This window comes from Atractosteus spatula, chromosome 5, assembly GCF_055471065.1.
Source record: "Atractosteus spatula isolate fAtrSpa1 chromosome 5, fAtrSpa1.hap1, whole genome shotgun sequence".
Lineage (NCBI taxonomy): Eukaryota > Metazoa > Chordata > Actinopteri > Semionotiformes > Lepisosteidae > Atractosteus > Atractosteus spatula.
In genome coordinates, this window is record NC_142710.1 from 3055428 (window position 1) to 3061427 (window position 6000).

The following is a 6000-nucleotide window of genomic DNA, read 5'->3' on the forward strand; positions in this document are numbered from 1 at the left end:
CATTTTTCATTCTCCACTTCATTCCCCATTTGATGAAATTGAGTGTCTCTGTTTACTGTACAACTGAATACATTTCATGTAGAAAAATGACGGTTTGATTTGACTTTATACCGAAATTTAGCAGCAAATAAATGACAAAAAACACAAAACTCGAGAAAAAACTGCTGCACATACTGCACACATGTGGCCAGTCTTAATGAGCTGTGTGATCTGTTGCTGTCAGACGTGCTTCTGTGCTAAACGCACAAGGACAAAAACAGCCTGGAGACTCCGATCGGCTAATGCGGCTGTGCTTTTCTCCCTTGGAAAGGTCACGCATTCCACGAGGTAGGCAAGAACACGAGTGTATGAGCGAACAGGAGCTGCCCTTGTCAGAAGAGCAAAAGAGACCACAGTCCTGCCCCGTGTGAGGATCGAACTCACAACCTTCAGATTATGAGACTGACGCACTACCTACTGCGCTAACGAGGCCAGACGTGGCACGGTGCTTGAAAACGAGCCACTCAGGGATTTCAAGCGTCTGTTCCCTAATCTAGCGATGCTCCCTGCTGGATATTGAATCCGCCTTTTGATCTCACCAATACTTTTTCTCCTTGATTCTGTTGGGAGTCCGTCTTTGAGATCTCACCTCGCACAAGTCCTTCTGGCTGAAGTGGCCTCCCTGCCTCAGTAGCGAGCCCTCGTCAGCCACCGACACGTCTGCGGCTCGCTTGGCCCTCCGACTCCCGATCTGCGGAGATGAGATTTCAGCAGAGAACGCCGGAGCCACGCTTCATGCGAAGAGAAGATGAGCAGGAGGAGCGGCTGTTGAACGCTTAACAATCGCACAGCGCTCTCTCCGCAAGGAGCGAATGTGGATACAGGAGACCTGTCGGCACACAGAGCTCTAAACTCACTCCTGGAGGAGGCAGAAGGACGCTCTACCAGCTGAGCTCACCCCCCTTTATTATTGGACATTATTTTTTTTAATTAGTAACTTAATATAACTTAATATGCAGGACACACTAATGTAGGATTCTGACTTTGTCGATCTGCTGTTTGTATATAAGTGAACGTCCCTCACTATTGAAAGATCGGTGGGTTTGGTTTTCTTCTGTTCACCACAGAAGTCCCACCTCCGGCTCTGTCCCGATCCGAAGCAGTCGGTTCAGTTCGCCTGGGGTTCCGAGCCGGACTCGGACCTGAAAGAGCTGTTCTATTCTTTCACAGGCAGCGTACAAAACTTTCAGGGGGAGCTGTCACAGTCTAATATTTTCAGAAACCAACATCATGAGTCACTGTTGATCGTGAACTAGATTTCAATAATGACACACAATTACATCTTTCAAATCCATTTAGAATGGCGTCGGAAAGAATCATTTCAAATTGTTAAACAATCCACTAACCAGATTTCTCACAGGGGCCTACAGACGTCGAGGAGTGACGATCAGTTTCTCTTTTATGGAGAAAAGTAATTTTATTGGAACAAAGGGGTTTAAAATGAGCAGTTAGAAAGTAATTAAACTGGTTCTGTGTGCCTCTTTGCTTTCCTCCTGTACTCTAAATCCTGATGTGATTGTGTTCCCAGCTGATTTAATTGTTGGAAATAAACAAAGGTCAAGTGTTACCTGGTGTCCCGTCCTGTCTCTTGAGTGTGACAGTGCGCAGTGTCTTGAGCCACAGGGTGGTTTTTTAGGTGAAGGGGGCTGCAGCTCATGTCCTCCAGTGCCCTGTTGCAGTGTGGGGTGTTGGCCAGAGCGCCCCCTAGTGGTCCCCCAGCACTAGGTCTAGCTGCAGCCTGCCTGTCCTGGAGGGAGGTCTCCTGTAGCAGGACTGAGTTGCCCCCAATTGCCTGCTGGGCTCGGGAGCAGAGAGGGGGTCCCCAGCCCGGGTACTGGGGAGCCCTGGTCCAGTTGAGTCTTGTGGCGATGATGCTGAAAGGGAGAGAGGAATGGGGTTTAGTTGGAGATGGAGATTTGAATGGCCGTTCCTGAGGCGCCTCTCTGTCAGCCGACATGATCAGCAACCGGTCGAGTTCAAGCGCAGGATCACGAATGACGAGAACTGTGACACAGAGACACTCCCTGTCAGATAGAAAGATAGGACAGACGTGCAGCCCAGTCTGATAGGAATGCAAATGTTAATTGATGTTATTTGAATCTAACATAAGGGAAAAACAGACACACGTAGTCAACAGGATTCAAACATGCATGGGGAGACCCCAATGGATTTCTAGTGCATCACCTTAACCACTCGGCAACGACTACACACACATCCCCAACTCCTCGTGAACTGACCCAGGCTCGTTCCCGCATCATTTCCAACCCAACATTTCTCTGCGTGATTAATTTGCTATTTCTCTCTCTATATATCGATCACCACCAGCGGATTCACTAAGAAAGCAAAAGGTAGGAAAACTCAGCGGTAGATAGCTGACTTACGAAGCCGGTTAGCTCAGCTGGTTAGAGCGTGGTGCTAATAACGTCAAGGTCGTGGGTTTGATCCCCTTACAGGCCAGTGAGTCTCATTCTCACACACCCACTATTTCTAGTCTACTGACGCAGAAATACACATCATGATGAAAAGACGACCTATGAATAAATCAAAATTACTTCCACTTCTCTTTATTGGTGGAAATTGCAGAAAATAACGGAATTGTTTCGTCTTCGGATGAACTTCTAAAATGGTTCTCCCGCGGGACAGGCGGGGAGACTCACCCCTATACTAACGAGGAGCGCGAGCTCTGTTTCCTGTCAGGAGACGTTTCCTCTCGGGGCTGATCGTTCAGGATTTGGCTTTCATTTCGATTATCTTCAGGAACGTGTTCCCAGCTGTGGTACCGCTACTGCTCCCCCACAGATGCTACTAACACGTTTGGAAACGATTATTTCAGCTTCGGTTTTGAGTTTTAAAACGCGTTAAGAAGTCCTTTCGACAGAGCACGGGCCATGTGAGAGGAAATGGTGTTTTCACTGGCTCTCGGATGTGTAAAGACGCCCATAAACTGGTAGTGAATACTACCTCCCAAAGGGGAGATGGGTATCGAACACTGGCTCGTTCCCGCATCATTTACACTCCAACCTGCTCTCTTCGTGTTTAATTTACTATTAATTGATTAAATGATTCTCGCTTTGGGTGCGAGAGGTCCGGGGTTCAAATCCCAGACGAACCCGTCTTTTTTTCTATTGTAGCAAGACATATCCAGCCCTCCTCAGTAGCACAGCAGAGCAAGTGTCATGAGGTTATAGCCAGGTGCTGTAGCTGACGGGCTGACTGCTGGTTTACAACATCCGGTCGTGGAGACACTGCTCTCATGTATCATTATTTTAAAAATGTGCGAGTGGACACCGAGCATAATAGCGAGGAATCGAATCTTGTTTATCGCGGACTTAACACCTCGTATTCGGCGTGGAAGTGAAGAACACACACTTGTGACAGTGAACGTCTCATGCCCTATCTGTGAAGAGCCCAAAACGGCACTGATCCCTGCCCCGTGTGAGAATCAAACTCACGACCTTCAGATTATGAGACTGACGCACTACCTACTGCACTAACAAGGCTGGATGGTGGCTGTGCTCCAGCTCATGTTGAAATGAACATTAAATATATGAACATTATTTCCGTGTGACTGTGACCATATTATATACACCTCGCTCAGTGATGACTGGGCTCTGTCTACATTAAACATGCTCTTTCACAGCCTGGCCCACCTGCTCAGGACTTTTTCACAGTCTCTTAAGAAGATTTACACGTCATTGTGACAAGCCTGTCTTAGATTTTTTTGATTTTTTAACTTCTCATTAACAACGCAGGATGTATAATTCTGCATCTGTGAATTGAGAAAGAGAGGTGTCTGTTTTATTAAAGGTTAGACAGTGGCCCGTACAGGGATCAAACCCATGATCCTAGTGTTATTAGCACCACACTCTAACAAACCAAGCTAATCAGCCTCCTGCTGCAACCTGTCTGATTTGTTGCTGTCAGACGTGCTTCTGTGTTAAACGCACAAGGACAAAAACAGCCCAGAGACTCGGATCGAGCACTGGGCTGTGCTTTTCCCCCTTGGAAAGGTCACGCATTCCACGAGGTAGGCAAGAACATTCGTGTAGGAGCCGCCTGTGTCAGAAGAGTAAAAGGGACTACATCCCTGCCCCGTGTGGGGATCAAACTCACAACCTTGAGAGTATGAGACTGATGCGTCCATGGTGAAATGTTAAACAACCGGCAATCTGTGCAGGAAGGAGCCCCTCTGAAAAGAGCACCGGGGCACAAGCTCGTCTTTAATCCCATTGACGGTCTTCACTAGAGGCACGGGATCGAACCACACTTCTCACACAGGCTTGTTTCCCCTCGTGTGTGAAAGTATTTCATGTGTGATTGAAAATGAGACAAACTCCAGTCTCCGGTTAGAGCTGAAACAGCAATCCAGAACATGCCGCCTGCTTGAGTCTAGATCTGACTCAAAAATAAACTCATTTTATTCTTTATTATTGGACATTATTTTTTTAATTAGTAACTTAATATGCAGGACACACTAATATAGGATTCTGACGTTGTCGATCTGCTGTTTGTATATAAGTGAACATCCCTCACTATTGAATTGGTGGAAAGATCGGTGGGTTTGGTTTTCTTCTGTTCGCCATAGAAGTCCCGCCCTCGGTTCTAACGACCCGCAGCGTCCGGCTCTGTCCCGATCCGAAGCAGTCGGTTCAGTTCGCCTGGGGTTCCGATCCAGAATTGGACCTGAAAGAGCTCTTCTTTTCTTTCACACGCAGTGATCAAAACTCTCAGGGGGAACTTTCACAGTTAATGATGTTTTCAGGAACAATAATCACACATCACGGGAACAAGTAAACATTTATTCCTGCTGAAAAGAGAAGACACAACGTTTCGGCTGCGGAGCCTTCTTCGGGTGTCGGGAACGGATCATCAGTCACTGTCGATCATTAATTGCATTTCAAAAATCACACACAGTTACATCTCACAAAACATCTCATTAAAATCTGTAATTCCACAGGAATGGGCGATGAAGCAACAACAAGGTGACACCTGCAACACCAGAACTGGACACCAGTCCATCTCGGGTCACAGTAAACTTATTACTGAATAAAATCTGTAATTTCACAAGAATTATTGATGAAGCAGAAACATATTAATTGTCATCTGACCTGAATGAATCACTTGTGAAGTATGGGCCCCAGTGGCCTAATGGATAAGGCACTGGCCTCCTAAGCCAGGGATTGTGGGTTCGAGTGCCACCTGGGGTGTTTCCTTTTAAGAGCTCTGTGATGAGTGAACAACTTGACTGTATATGTTAATAATTTTTATTTTATATAGTGCCTTTAAAAGTGGCTTCTCAAAGCACTTCATAGAATGACCACAACAATAAATGTCCTCGTGGGTTCAATCCCCACTCCTGGTAGACTCTTGTTATGAACTTGAGTTTTGAATCCACTTCATATGAGGTCAAATCAAATCCAATCAAAGTTTATTTATCAAATGCACAAAAATAAGGCGTGCAGCAGTAGTTGCTGGCAATGAAATGTCTTTTTCTGCGAGCTCACAAAAATGACAAGAATCACAAAAATCACAAAAATTCACAAAAACACAAAAATCACAAAATTGAGGTTACATTATTGAAATTGAATAAAACTCAATGTGAGTAGAGCTGTTATGTGTCCATGGTGTATGCAGTATATACATGTAGTGCAGTTATTCTGAATATAGTGAGAATTGTGTGTCCATGTAGCCATTACAGGTGATTTGCTAAGGAGGTACAGGTTGGCTACTTAGCAGTCTTATTGCCTGGAGGTAGAAGGTATTCCATAGTCTGTTGGACTTGGACCGAATGCTTTGGTACCGTTTACCGGACTACAAACTGCAATTTGTGCCAAGCCATGCAGAGTCTTACAGGTGAGCTTGAGGATCTTAAAGTCCACACGGAATTGGACAGGAAGCCAGTGCAAGGACTCCAGGACAGGAGTAATGTGATCACTTGCACTAGACCTGGTCAGGATTCTG

The 6000-nt window shown here is 45.9% G+C and overlaps 3 non-coding genes across 3 annotated transcripts; 1 reads left to right on the forward strand and 2 right to left on the reverse strand.

The window, feature by feature from the left end:
- Positions 1 to 398: 398 nt before the first annotated feature.
- Positions 399 to 471, reverse strand: trnam-cau (transfer RNA methionine (anticodon CAU)). The gene has a single exon. It is a non-coding gene; the product is annotated as a tRNA-Met (tRNA).
- Positions 472 to 3466: 2995 nt separating this feature from the next.
- trnam-cau (transfer RNA methionine (anticodon CAU)) lies at positions 3467 to 3539 on the reverse strand. Its single transcript has one exon. It is a non-coding gene; the product is annotated as a tRNA-Met (tRNA).
- Positions 3540 to 5173: 1634 nt separating this feature from the next.
- trnar-ccu (transfer RNA arginine (anticodon CCU)) lies at positions 5174 to 5246 on the forward strand. Its single transcript has one exon. It is a non-coding gene; the product is annotated as a tRNA-Arg (tRNA).
- Positions 5247 to 6000: the final 754 nt, after the last annotated feature.